Source organism: Danio rerio, chromosome 16, assembly GCF_049306965.1.
Source record: "Danio rerio strain Tuebingen ecotype United States chromosome 16, GRCz12tu, whole genome shotgun sequence".
NCBI lineage: Eukaryota > Metazoa > Chordata > Actinopteri > Cypriniformes > Danionidae > Danio > Danio rerio.
Genome location: NC_133191.1, coordinates 22,599,212 through 22,611,700, shown reverse-complemented (window position 1 = coordinate 22,611,700; position 12,489 = coordinate 22,599,212). Strand labels below are relative to the sequence as shown.

The following is a 12,489-nucleotide window of genomic DNA, read 5'->3' as shown; positions in this document are numbered from 1 at the left end:
GGAAAAATCAAGGTTTTAAAACCGCAAAATTTTTCTGTTATACTGCTCCAAAGGTGTATGTAAGATTTTTTCTTTAATGTTTTTTATGTTTTGTATGTTATGTATGGAGCCAGATTAGTCTCAAAAATAATACATTTGTCAAACTAAAGATCATACATTCACAGCACAATTCACATATACCAAATCTAATTTGTAAAGTCAAAACACAATATGTGACTTCACAAGTAAAAATCATAAATATTTCCCCCAAAAGAATTGGATTTGGACATTTATAAATTGTGTTTTGAATTTACAACTTGGATTTGCGTATTTAGGAATTGTGTTTTGAATTTGCACATTTATGAATTGTGTTTGGAATTTACGGTTGTGTTTAATAAAATTTATTTATTACATTTTGTAAATGTGAATTGTAAATGCATTATATTTAAGACTGACCTGGCTCCATAGACATGTTAACAGTTCCAAACTATTTTAAATGTTTCATAAAATAAACTATATTGCATTTAATGAGGGAAAAAGGTTTTTTTTTTACCCAGACATTTTAGAGCAGTAATCACAATAACGTGATACCAAAAAAAAAAAAAAAAAGTGACAGTTTTATCAAAGGTTATCTTACCGTCAGAAAAATATACCGGCCCATGCCTAGTGTAGACATATGCAATATTTAATAATTCAATATATCGTGATAATAAACATGCACCAATATATCGTGATAATAAACATGCACAACACTGATATTGTAGAAACTTTAAAATACAGTGAAGAATATTATTCTAATATTATAATTATTATTCAAGCTTTAAGAGTGCCTTTTATCAATACTTAATTGATAAATATACCGGTTGTTATATTATATTACATTATTACAGTATATTATATTATATTATATTATATTACGCACCAAATGCAATTATAACTAGGTGAATCATTTTTAAATATTATTTCAAATATTAATTTCACGTTACTCTGGCCTACGACATTGAAAATTCCCAAAGCATTTATAGGTCTTTTGTTAATTGACTCTGTAGCTTAAGGCTTCATTTGTTAGCATCAGTTCATTTAAAGTCAGTGTAATGAAAACTAATGTACAAAAGCATTTAATCATGTGATGTTAACTTCTTAGCGAATGCCTAATAGGGCTGCACAATATATCGTTTCAGCATCAATGTTGGAATGTGCGCATCTGCAATAGTCACATTGCAAAGATATGCAATGTTAAGTTTGGATCATAGTTTACCAGGAGCTACACAATTGTATTTATTTATTTACTGTATACAAGATTTACATGCATTATGCAACAAAAACATTTTTTTTTTGTCTTCTTAGTTTCTATTCCAAATATCTACATTTCAAAGCAAAAACAAGATTATTTAATTTACTCCACTCACTGGCAGAAAAGTTAGCTTGTTTTAAGGAAAAACTCTTAATTTTCCCTTATTTCAACTGAATTTTGAAAACAAAACAATGTTTTTACTTGATCTAAGATTTTTTTTTAAATTATTTGGACTAGAAATGCGATGCAATGCATTTTTTTGCATTGTGATTATTTATTTTCTGTACCTGAACACAATACCGCTATTCAACTATCTTGTGAAACTGTTTTTATTTCACAATATTTATCTCAGAAAAAAGATATCACAATATCAGTTTTATGCCAATATCGTGCAGCCCTAATACCTAATAATAACACATTAAAAGTAAAAATTATTTTATAAAACGGAGTTAATAACTTATTCAATTCAGTTGTAATTTTTAAATAAGGCTATTTCTTACAGCAGTGTTCATTTTTTTAGTGTTTAGGTTCAGTTCAGTTTAGCTCAGTTCAGTGTGGTTCAAAATCACTACTGAGAGTCTAAACACTGAAGAGCGAATTCTTCCATGTGTAGCTCTACCGATCCCTACCCAAACAAGTTAGGAGGCGACAGCGGAGAGGGGAAAAAAAACTTCACCGATTGGTGAAAGTGAAAAAAAAAAAAAAAACCTTGAGAGAAACTAGACTCAGTTGGGCATGACCATTTTAATTTCTCCGCTGCCCAAACGTCTTGTGCAGAGCTGCAGTCTCAGCGGCTATTTTACTAGCTATATTTCAAGACACTTCTATACAGCTGAAAGTGATTTTTAAAGGCTTAACTAGGTTAATTAGTTTAAGTAGGTAGGTTAGAGTAATTAGGCAAGTTATTGTATAATGATGGTTTGTTCTGTAGACTATCAATAAAAAAATGGCTTAAAAGGGCTAATAATTTTGTCCTTAAAATGGTGTTTAAAGAATTAATAACTGCTTTTGTTCTAGCCGAAATAAAACAAATAAGACTTTCTCCAGAAGAAAAAACATTATCAGACATGCTGTAAAAATGTCCTCGCTCCGTTAAACATCATTTGAGAAATATTTAAAAGCAAAAAATAAATAAATTCAAAGGGGGGCTAATAATTCTGACTTTACCTGTATATTAAATAAACCAATACACTTAGTATTTTTTGTTTATACCTCTTTAAATTGGGGTTAATAAGATGATAATACTATTTATTATGATAAAAGCTTGCAACAAGACAATTTGAGACCAGCAGAAGCCTAGCTGGATGTTTTTAATGAGGTATCTCAGAACAGACAGGGACCCTGGACCTTATCTCTTCACCAAAGGCCTCATTCCTTAGGCAGCTGGGATGCAGATGTGCTTTGATCAGTTTCTATTTAAGGGCTGGGATTTATTATTTTTTTTAGACCACAGCCATTTTTGACCTTTTAGTTACAGATATTTTAAAGTGGCAAGCAGGAAAAAAGTGGAGGAACATGTTCCAGCTCTTTGTAATCTTTAATATTTATAAGACTGGGGAGCCAATTAGTAATGACCCTCTGAGCTTGACAACTCATCCATCTCTGCAAACTGGCTCCAGTCTTCAGATTTTCTGACCTTTTCTGCTTTCTGTGTGCAAGACCTATTAGACCAGAAAACCTGCCCGAGAAGAAGCGCATGCCCTCTCTGTGATTGTCAGGTTTATTAATAGACTCCAATGAGCTTGGATTTAAAAGAAAACAAAACTTCAATGCAGCACAACCTTTTTGTTTATGTTGCAGGTTTCATCAAATCAAATTTAAGACTTTTAAGACCTTAATACCATAATGAATAAAATTATTCATAATGGTAAAAAAAATATGTCCTCACCTGCTTTCTTGTGTAGTTTTTGCATACATGGAAAATAGTGTAAAAGGGACATATTGTTAATATCATGAAGAAACTATTATTATTTTTAGTTTTTCTTCCCTGAGTAGAGAATTTTATTTAACACTGTAAAGGTGTCTAACAGCTGTTGTCAATTGCAATAAAAACTTAAAGTTTTATTAAGATGGATTGTTGGTGATTGAATGGGTACACAGACGGTATATTTTGCGCAACCTTTATGAGAAATGTGCAATTTGTTCTGTGAAAGAAAGTTATTCAGAAAAATAATGTTTAGGGGTCATGTGATCTCAAAAAGTCTACAATCATGCAACACTTTTAATATAATTTAAAACAGCTTTTATTATTGATGTAACACTCATTAATCCTCAAAATGGCAATTCTGTTTTTTCTGTATCTTTATCCATTTGTGATCTGTCTTTTTCTGTAAAAGATTCATGAAAGAATCCTTGAGTGTGATGGCGAGCTTATACAGCATGAATAATTTGCTGAATTTTAACAGGATTTTAAAATTTAAAAAAACTGAAAAACTGTAGTCCTGGACTGCCATGACTCAAACATCCATAACATGTCTGCATTATTTAACTGAAATGATATTGGAGTGTCTATTATTTAGGTAAGATGAACTGCTTTTGAAAATATTTTGAGGTCAGATCAACTTGTGTCATTTATACCTTCCCCCATACAGTCTGTTAAGTAATAATTAAAAATATTGCTTGATAGGAAAGGCGTGATGTGGATGAAATCACCAACATGAATTCTTGGTTATTGTCTCATGATTCTTGTTCCTTAAAGGCATCGAAACACTAAACTGTAAAAACACTGTAAAAAAATGCTTGGTTCTACACAGTTCCTTCATGTTGTCCCAACACAAATCGATTAAGTTAACTTAATCGTTCTACAAATTTAAGTGGATTGATCATAAACAATTCAGTTATCCCAAATAAACCCAATAATTGTGTTGTTTAACTCATTTTGAATAATTAGTTTGAACAAGCAGCAAACATCATTTTGTCAGTGTAGATATAGTGTTTGTATTGAATATCGTCATAGAAGTCAATGTAAACATCTGTTACTCTTAATTGAAAAAACTGTTTAGATACAACATAGAGACAAGGCATAATATGTTCATAGGTCTTCGACAATTCATCCACTTTATAATTGTAACAAGTTTTTAAAGCTCCTTAAAGATCAAAGTGCTTATATGAATGATTCAAGCAACATAGGCTATTTCTGAAAACGTACCCCTTTATACATTTCTGGAGATTATGAATTATGTAGCCGTACGTATGGCTGTATTTCGTCTTTAAAATGAATGCTACAGGGTGGTATGACGCCATTTCTTTTAACGCTTACCAGCTGACCGATTACATCCACGTGGATGGCTTTCCCTCTGTTACCAGATTGTACAGTTAGCTTGCAATTTACGTCGGCAGATTTGAGACGCAGAAAAAAATTGACCACAAAGATGGGGTTTGAGTCTTGCAAGGAACAGTTCTAGAAAAAGACAAAAACAAAAAAATAAAACAAACAAGTAAATAACAGGGTGAGAATGTGGTTAAATCAGGAGGCTTGTCTTTTTCTAGATTGCTTTTGAAAACACTGTCGCTTTAATTTAGAGAAGTGGATGGACAGGTCAATCTGTGCTTTTGAAAACACTATTGGTAGGATTTAGGAAAAGAGAAGGGTGGGTCAGTCTATCAGTCAGTCAGTCGACAGCGGCCTTTGATGTATTTACACAAAAAGAGCATGTTATTCTTACGTTTTCAGACTAAGCCTAGTTTGGATTCAAAATAGGCCCTAAAAGCCATTGAAGATGGAACAGTGAGTTCATGTTTATTTCAGATCCAGAGTGTGCAAATAACAAATAATTATTATTATTATACAAATAAAAATAATATGTTTTTTTGCAACACAATATCAAATATATATTTTTTTAAAATAAGAACAAAGATGCATCTATTTAAGATTTATTATTAATTTCCATGCATTTTATATTGCTAAAGTATAAAAGGACACCATAAATCTTATAAACAGATAAAGCGATTTAATCTTTTTTGAGTTGTTTTGAGGGCAAACACTTTCTAGAAAACCAGTAAGACAAAAACAAAAAAATATTAATTTTTCACTGTGGCGACCCCTGATAAATAAGGGATTAAGCCAAAATAAAATGAATGAATGAATTATTTTCTGTTTCTGGCCATGACATGTTCACACCTAAAGTGATGTGTTTAAGGTTTTATATGCAGCATCCTTGGTTTATTCTCATAGATAAGACAAGATCTTCTCTTAAGGTTCAAACTTTGAGGGAAAATGAGCTCAATGCATTATAAAGCTTGAAGCATTAGAATCAGTAATCAGTATCAGCCGTCCGATCACCATGACAAGGATTCAGTACTCTGTATTGGCTGCAAAAATCCTGATCAGAGCATCCCTAGCTTTGACCCAACTTGGCTGTCAGAACAGCAATACTTCCTCTGGCTGTAAAAGACTCATCTGGGTAAGTCAGTGAATGCACCCTTAGGAAAAAGAAGTATACTTAAGTAATGGTTAAGTACAAAAGTATACTTTATTTAGCTTAATAAAGTAAAATAAATATAATGCGTTTTAGGCAATTTGTGTTTTAATTTCAGTTGTTCAGTACTGACATTCCAGTGTTTCCTCTAGGATTTTTTCCAGCTGTGGCGGCAGGCCTATTTTTTACACAGATCTACCAACTACCTGTGGCGTTATTATTTCAATGACAAATGTCGTCAGCGCATTATTAGAAGTCGAAATCTCATTCATGTAATAGCCTACGAGCATGCGAATCTCTAAGGAGACTGTGCTTGCGCGCCGATTTCCTCTGCTCGTGCACAAAACTTCTTGCACGGCCCCTCAAATATAAGCCGCTTTAAGAGCGTGCAGATCTTCTTGTGCGCTCTCAAACAAACGCTGCTGGGTGCAATTTAGTGCGTTTATGTAACGAGTATGTCTGCAGCATTTATTAGATTTGCTAGGAATATTTATGTCTTCAATAGACCTGCAGAGCGTCATTAATGCGTCCTGAAGTAAAGTGAAACGGCTATACGTCGTGTTTGCTGGCCTCAAGCATCACGTATCTGTTAGCATGTCTGTCAGTCAGTCAGCACGTAACCTTAAAGGGTTAAACAAATGAGGCAGAGCACTACTACCGTTACAGAAAAGTTTGCGCTACTATAATTCACTTACCCTTTAATACGTTTTGGTGCGATTATTACCCGCTATTAAAAAAAAAAAATGTTTTGAATGAGAAGCTGTAATATAGTCGTGGCAAGATGAATTTTTGCGTGGCGCCCCACCATGGACGAATGAATGTAGCTGAAACCATGTATTCAATAAATAACCATAGATAGTAGATAGTTTGTGTTTCCTTCAATTATTTTAAAATCAAGTAATGCACTCTTTATTTAAAAATCTCTCACTTGTAAAATGTGAGCATATTTACAGTACAAAACCTGTCAGTGAACTATGAGGGCAAAAAAATTAAATAAATAATTAAAATAATCGCACATTAATTGTAATCAAGAAAAAATTAGGCCAAATCGCCCAGCCCTAAGGGGACCCCAAAAGTACATAGAGGGTTTATTAGATTTTAGATTTTTAGATTTTAGATTTAAGATGAAAATAATAAACATTAATTCATCAATCTCTGAAAAAACATGTAAATGAGACCACTCAGAACACATGCAAATAAAGAAATGCACTGCAAATAGCACAAACAACAACAACAATGTGTCAGGGGACCCAAAACTGTTTATTAGATTTTATGGAGATGCACTACTGCAGGGTCATCCTAATTGATCTAACATTATATATTCTTTCCAAATAGAGATATTGAGTTATATGGTGAAATTACATTCATATCGCAATCTATATCGCAAAATAACAAAATATCGCAATGTTCGAGCAGCCTGACATCGAACTATCACATACAATAAAAAGGAACCTGTACTGGCTTCATTGCGTGTCTTATGGAGTTAAAATGATTTTCTTATTATAAGAGCAAACCTAAATTATTCAATGACAATAAATATGAATATAACACTTTGTTTCATTATTAGCATTGCCTTCTTTTTACAACAAAGACAGCATTTAACTGACACCAAAGGAAGTTGAGCTGGGCTATTGACATCAGCTGTCTTCAACGGAGACCGTCTGAAGTGACATAAAGAGACGATATGTCATGAAATCAAACATATCAGGTTTTGCCTCAGTAGAGATGAATGCAACATGCAAAACCCCACAAGCTTTAAATAAACAATACAGTGAAAACCAGACAAGTCTGAGACAGAACGGTGTCTTTCCATCAAGCTGTAACTTCACCCACTTGTTTAGGTTTAGAAATCACATCTTTTATGAATGAGAAAGGCAAACGAAGGCAGAACCTGCCCCTGTGCCGGAGCAATGACAACATCTGCTTTCAATTTATATCCACAAAACAGCCACTGACATTATTAGCAAATTATTTCTTATAAGAGAACACTTCAAACTAGTATTCACCCCAGACTGTGACTATGGCAACAGCTACGGTTTCTTAAAATGATCTCCCTGAGCTCAGGCTGTTGTCCTAGTGTGAAAATAAAGGTGCGTGCACTATAAATAAAATGCTGTGTTATTATCAAAACCCAATGTCTGGTCAAATACACTGAAACAAATACACTTTGAACCTACTTTTTTTTTTTAATCTGTAATTTTTTAACGTCTATATTATAAAATGTAAAAAACTTAAAATAAAAAATATATAAAAAAAAAATACATTTATTCACAAAAAGCATAGATATAAATATTGAGACACTAAATATATATATATATATATATATATATATATATATATATATATATATATATATATATATATATATATATATATTTTACATTAGTAAAAGGTAGAATAGCAGAATCTTTTTTAACCTTAGATCAAAGTCAACATAGGCTAATTCTGAAAACATACCCCTTTATATATTTCTGGAGGTCGCGAATTATGTAGCCAGAAGAACATATGGCTGCAATTCATCTTTAAAAACGAACGCTATGGGGTGTTATGATGCCGTTCCTTTTCCCGTTTACCAGCTGACTGCTTACTTCTGTGTGGACGGCTTTTTGGCTGTTATCAGTTTGTCCAGTAATTCACTGCATACGCCGGAGGATTTGAGACACGCACTAGGACAAAAACAAAAGCCAAAAAATTAAACAAACAAGTTAATAACAGGGTGACAATTTGAAAAGATCTGAAAACGTAGTAAAAATCTGACTGCCGCAAGGGCAAGGGCTTTTTCTAGATTGCTTTTTAAAACACTATCAGCTGGGTTTAGGGAAGAAGGCAAGTGGTACTCACAGCAGAGTCACTTGGGCAGAACTGAGCTCCAGCAAGGGAGAGCTTGAGCTCAAGCTCCTCCTTCCCTGCACTTCTTCTACAAGAGATGTCACTGGGGGTTGGGGTTAGGGGTGGGGTACGCATTAAAACAGCTTATAGGAGGAGGAGTTGGAGCTCAAGCTCCCCCTCATTAAAGTCCAAGTGGCTCTGCAGTGAGCAGTGTCTCCAAGGAGGTGGATGGTGGGATTGGTCAGTTGGTGAGTCAGTAAGTCAGTCGACAGCAGCCTCTAGTGGATTTTCGTGAGGAGAGCAGGCACGAATGGCACTCGTGAAAGAAGTTTGAGATCTTGAAAAATCATACACAGCAGATTATAGACCCTTTTGAGGGATGTAAACAAGAACAATAGTCCCAACATATTTAATGTTTTACATTTTTAATTTTTCTAGCTTCCGAAAATCCAAAAAGAGCTACAAATTGATAATGTTATGACAGCTGTTTTAACATCAAACTATGATTTTATTGCCTTTTGTTAGTTATGAAATAGTTTGATAACAAGCAGTAAATGTTCAGAGGCCAATAACATGACCACACTGAAAAGGCGATTCACGAAAACAAAAACTGCAAAAAAAAAAAAAAAAAAAAAACATAGCTCCTGGAATGTATTTGGCGCTTTCCAGAAATGTATATAGAGGTCCGTAATCAGAATGAGCCTGTGTTTATCAAAGTATGATCTTGCTTTAGACTAACCAAAAATCTTACTGTAATTTGTTATAGCTTAATTTATAAATAAACCTCTAATTACAGTTTTAACTTGGTCAAAAATGAAAAAAATAAAAAATAATAATAAAAAAATGTATATTAATCAAAATAATTATTTTACCTAAGGAAAAAATACATTGACACAAAGGTACAGTAAAATGTTGTTTTTAAAGACCATTAATTTAATGAATCATTTTGGTTCGATTTGAAATGTGAATATAAAATAAAATATCTGAAATCTAAAGTAAAGTTGTACTTAGCTTCATTTAGTGGAAGGCAATTGCAAGTCATTTTATTTTTAGTAACGAGGTAAACTATCTGCTAGTGCTTTCAGTATGACTATAAATGTCATGCAAGATAGTAATCAAACACACATTATAAAAACTGAAGGCACAGTGCATTTTTCTTGTGTTCACATGACATGAAAACTTCTGGTTTGATGTAAAAATATTACTTTAACAAAAACCATAATCTTTTTACTTAGCCCAATATAAAAATTGGACTTTGAATGAAAGTTACAATAGTGTTACTTCTTTCTGTGTGTGCATGGCCGAACCCAGCCTTTGGGTTAAAAGTTGTAACACTGGCTTGTGACAAGAACTCAGCATTTTTAGAGTGTTTCTTTGTTAAGCTATGTGCAGTTCCCTTACTGAAGAAGATAAAAAGACCTTTTCTTGCAGCTCAGGTCAATATTGTGATAATACTCTATACCATGATACAAGCTTCAACAACAAGAAAATTTGATGCTGTCATAACCCTATTGCAGCTATGATTGAGATGCTTATGTATTTTCAATAATTAAGCACCATACATATTTAATGACATGGTAAATGGGGTTGCAATAATGTCCAGACAGCAACTACTCAAACGCCCAAACTTTTAAACAAAGAGTCGCTTTTATTTCTGGAGAAGATTTGACGATCATTAGATGAGGTTGGTGTCATGATGTCATGCGCATTAGCATAGGCAACCTGAAGATTTGGCGATTTTGTTTGATTTGAACGTTTTGAAACTAAACTTAACAGACAACTTTTTAATTTTATTGTTAATTCCAAATATGTAATATAATCGTAAGCTTGGCCAGCAGATTCAAAAAATTTGATGTTTCCTTATTCAGACAGAATGCCCAAGCATACTGCCCGAGAGACATTTCAAAGATGGCCGCAGTGTGAAATGACTTGCCTTAAGGGGACTTTCGATATATCATATTTAAATATGAATGTGTACCAACAACTGCTCTCTTATCCACAACATAGCACTTGATATTATTACTAAAAATATTTCTCATAAGAAATCAACACAAAACTTACCGAATCAAGCATTTGTAGTTTCAACCATTTGTATAATCTGTGACTACTGTGGCAACAGCTGTGGTTTCTTAAAATGATCCTCCTGAGCTTAGTCCTGGTGTGAAAATAAAAGTGTGTGCACTCTAAAAATGCTGTATTCTTGTCGTAACTTAATGTTGGGTAAAAAATTGACCTATATCCCCAACTGTTGGTTTAAAAAGTGTCAATGAAATTGAATTGAAAAATGAATCCACTTGTCAGGTTTGTCCACATTTGACAAAATGTTAGGTTAAGAACCTGACATTTTTAGGGTCTGTTTTCTTGTTAAGCTAGTACTCGCAGTTCTTTATTGAGGAAAATGACTGCAGTGATAGGCTTATAAACACATAATGTATGTTAGAAAATAAATACAATTTTTAATGTTATCGTTATGAGTTTGATATGAAAATTAGGTTGATATCTTTAAACCGATAGATGACAGAAGTGTACAGAACTGCTTTCCTGTTGGGTTGAGCTTTCCTGACATTGTTTATTCCTTCAAAGTTCGTCCTTTCTTTTTGTGGTATTGCAGTATGCTAATAACTCAGTAAGTAAACATACTCTAAATCATTGTAGATATATTTGATAGTGTCATTGTGTCTTTTGGTTTAAATCATCTCAGGAAAAATATTAAATGTGCAAACATAATACCAGTGATGCACGTGTGCTAAACAACTCGTTAGGTGGTTTGTAATCTAGTATGATTATTTTTTATATTAATAATGCGTTGCTTTGTTAATGAAATCCCATTTTGTTATTTAACCTATTATTTTATGCAACAATCAATTTGCGTGTTAATTGGCTATACGAAAAAATATTTTTGCCATGCTGATTTATTTGAAATCATGAATATAGGTCTATAAAATCCCCTTTTGTAATTGAGTATAGGCTTTTCAGCTCATAAGATCAGTTCAAATTTTTATGAAGTTTTTAAAAAAAAAATCAATGTATACTGTATGAAAATACAACATTTTGAAATATTTATATATATCAGCTAATAAATCAGTTATCGGCCTTAAAATCTTAATAGTTATCGGTTGTCGATATTGCCTGAAAAATCCACATTGGTGTATAAAGCACTGTTTATTTAACTTTTATCTCTAATCTGTTGTAGTTATGCTTGTAATTTATTATAATTTATGCAAACACACTGCAAAGAAAAAGACTTGATCATCACAACCTAAATGATTGAAATCTTTCCAAATAGAGCTCTTCAATTCATTTAGTGAAATTATATTCATATTGCAGAAAAACTAAATATCGCAAAGTCAGATTTGTCCAATATCGTGCAGCCCAGATTTGGCCCAATCATTTGCCAACAGTTTAGTTGAAAGATATACTCATATATAAGATGTCTATTGCAGCGTTTTTCACACTCACGGACATATATCTAAAAGCTGAGTTGCAAAGTGGGATGCAGAGATACTAGGACATACACAAAGAGTTGGAATGTGAAAGAAATGGAAAGTGCACCATAATAGCACTGTAATACAATATTGATGGAAAAGTAAATTACAGTGTCTAATGCATCCTTTAGGTTTTGTACGGACTAGGATATACCAGGCACAGAAATAGAAAGTACAGATACAATAGAAAGGGCAACGAACACATACTGTACAGTGTACAGAGTAATATCTCTCCTCCTTGAAAATAAAGCAGAACACTTAAAGATTTCATATGATGGGAAGACTTATATAGACCATACATTCCAGTCAAATGCCAAGGTCACAGGGTTGACTCTCATGGAAATATATCAGTCAAACTATTCATTCATTCATTTTCTTTTCGGCTTAGTCCCTTCATCAATCCGTGGTCACCACAGCGGAATGAACCGCAAACTTATCCAGCACATTTTTATGCAGCGGATGCCCTTCCAGCCACAACCCATGT

General features: G+C 33.1%; 1 protein-coding gene and 1 long non-coding RNA gene across 4 annotated transcripts in view; both read right to left on the bottom strand.

Moving 5' to 3' along the window:
• Window positions 1–12,489, bottom strand: part of LOC137487900 (uncharacterized) — a 1,155,393-nt gene that overhangs the window by 931,051 nt on the left and 211,853 nt on the right. The gene's annotated exons all lie outside the window — the stretch shown is intronic.
• osbpl3b (oxysterol binding protein-like 3b) overlaps window positions 1–12,489 on the bottom strand; it is a 175,920-nt gene that overhangs the window by 159,362 nt on the left and 4,069 nt on the right. The window contains exon 1 of one of the 3 annotated variants that reach the window (XM_073925485.1): window positions 4,533–4,660. The exons of the other annotated variants lie outside the window; for them this stretch is intronic. The gene's annotated coding sequence lies outside the window, so the exon portion shown is untranslated. Of the gene's footprint in view, window positions 1–4,532; window positions 4,661–12,489 lie in introns of those variants that run through there. 3 annotated transcript variants of the gene reach the window in all.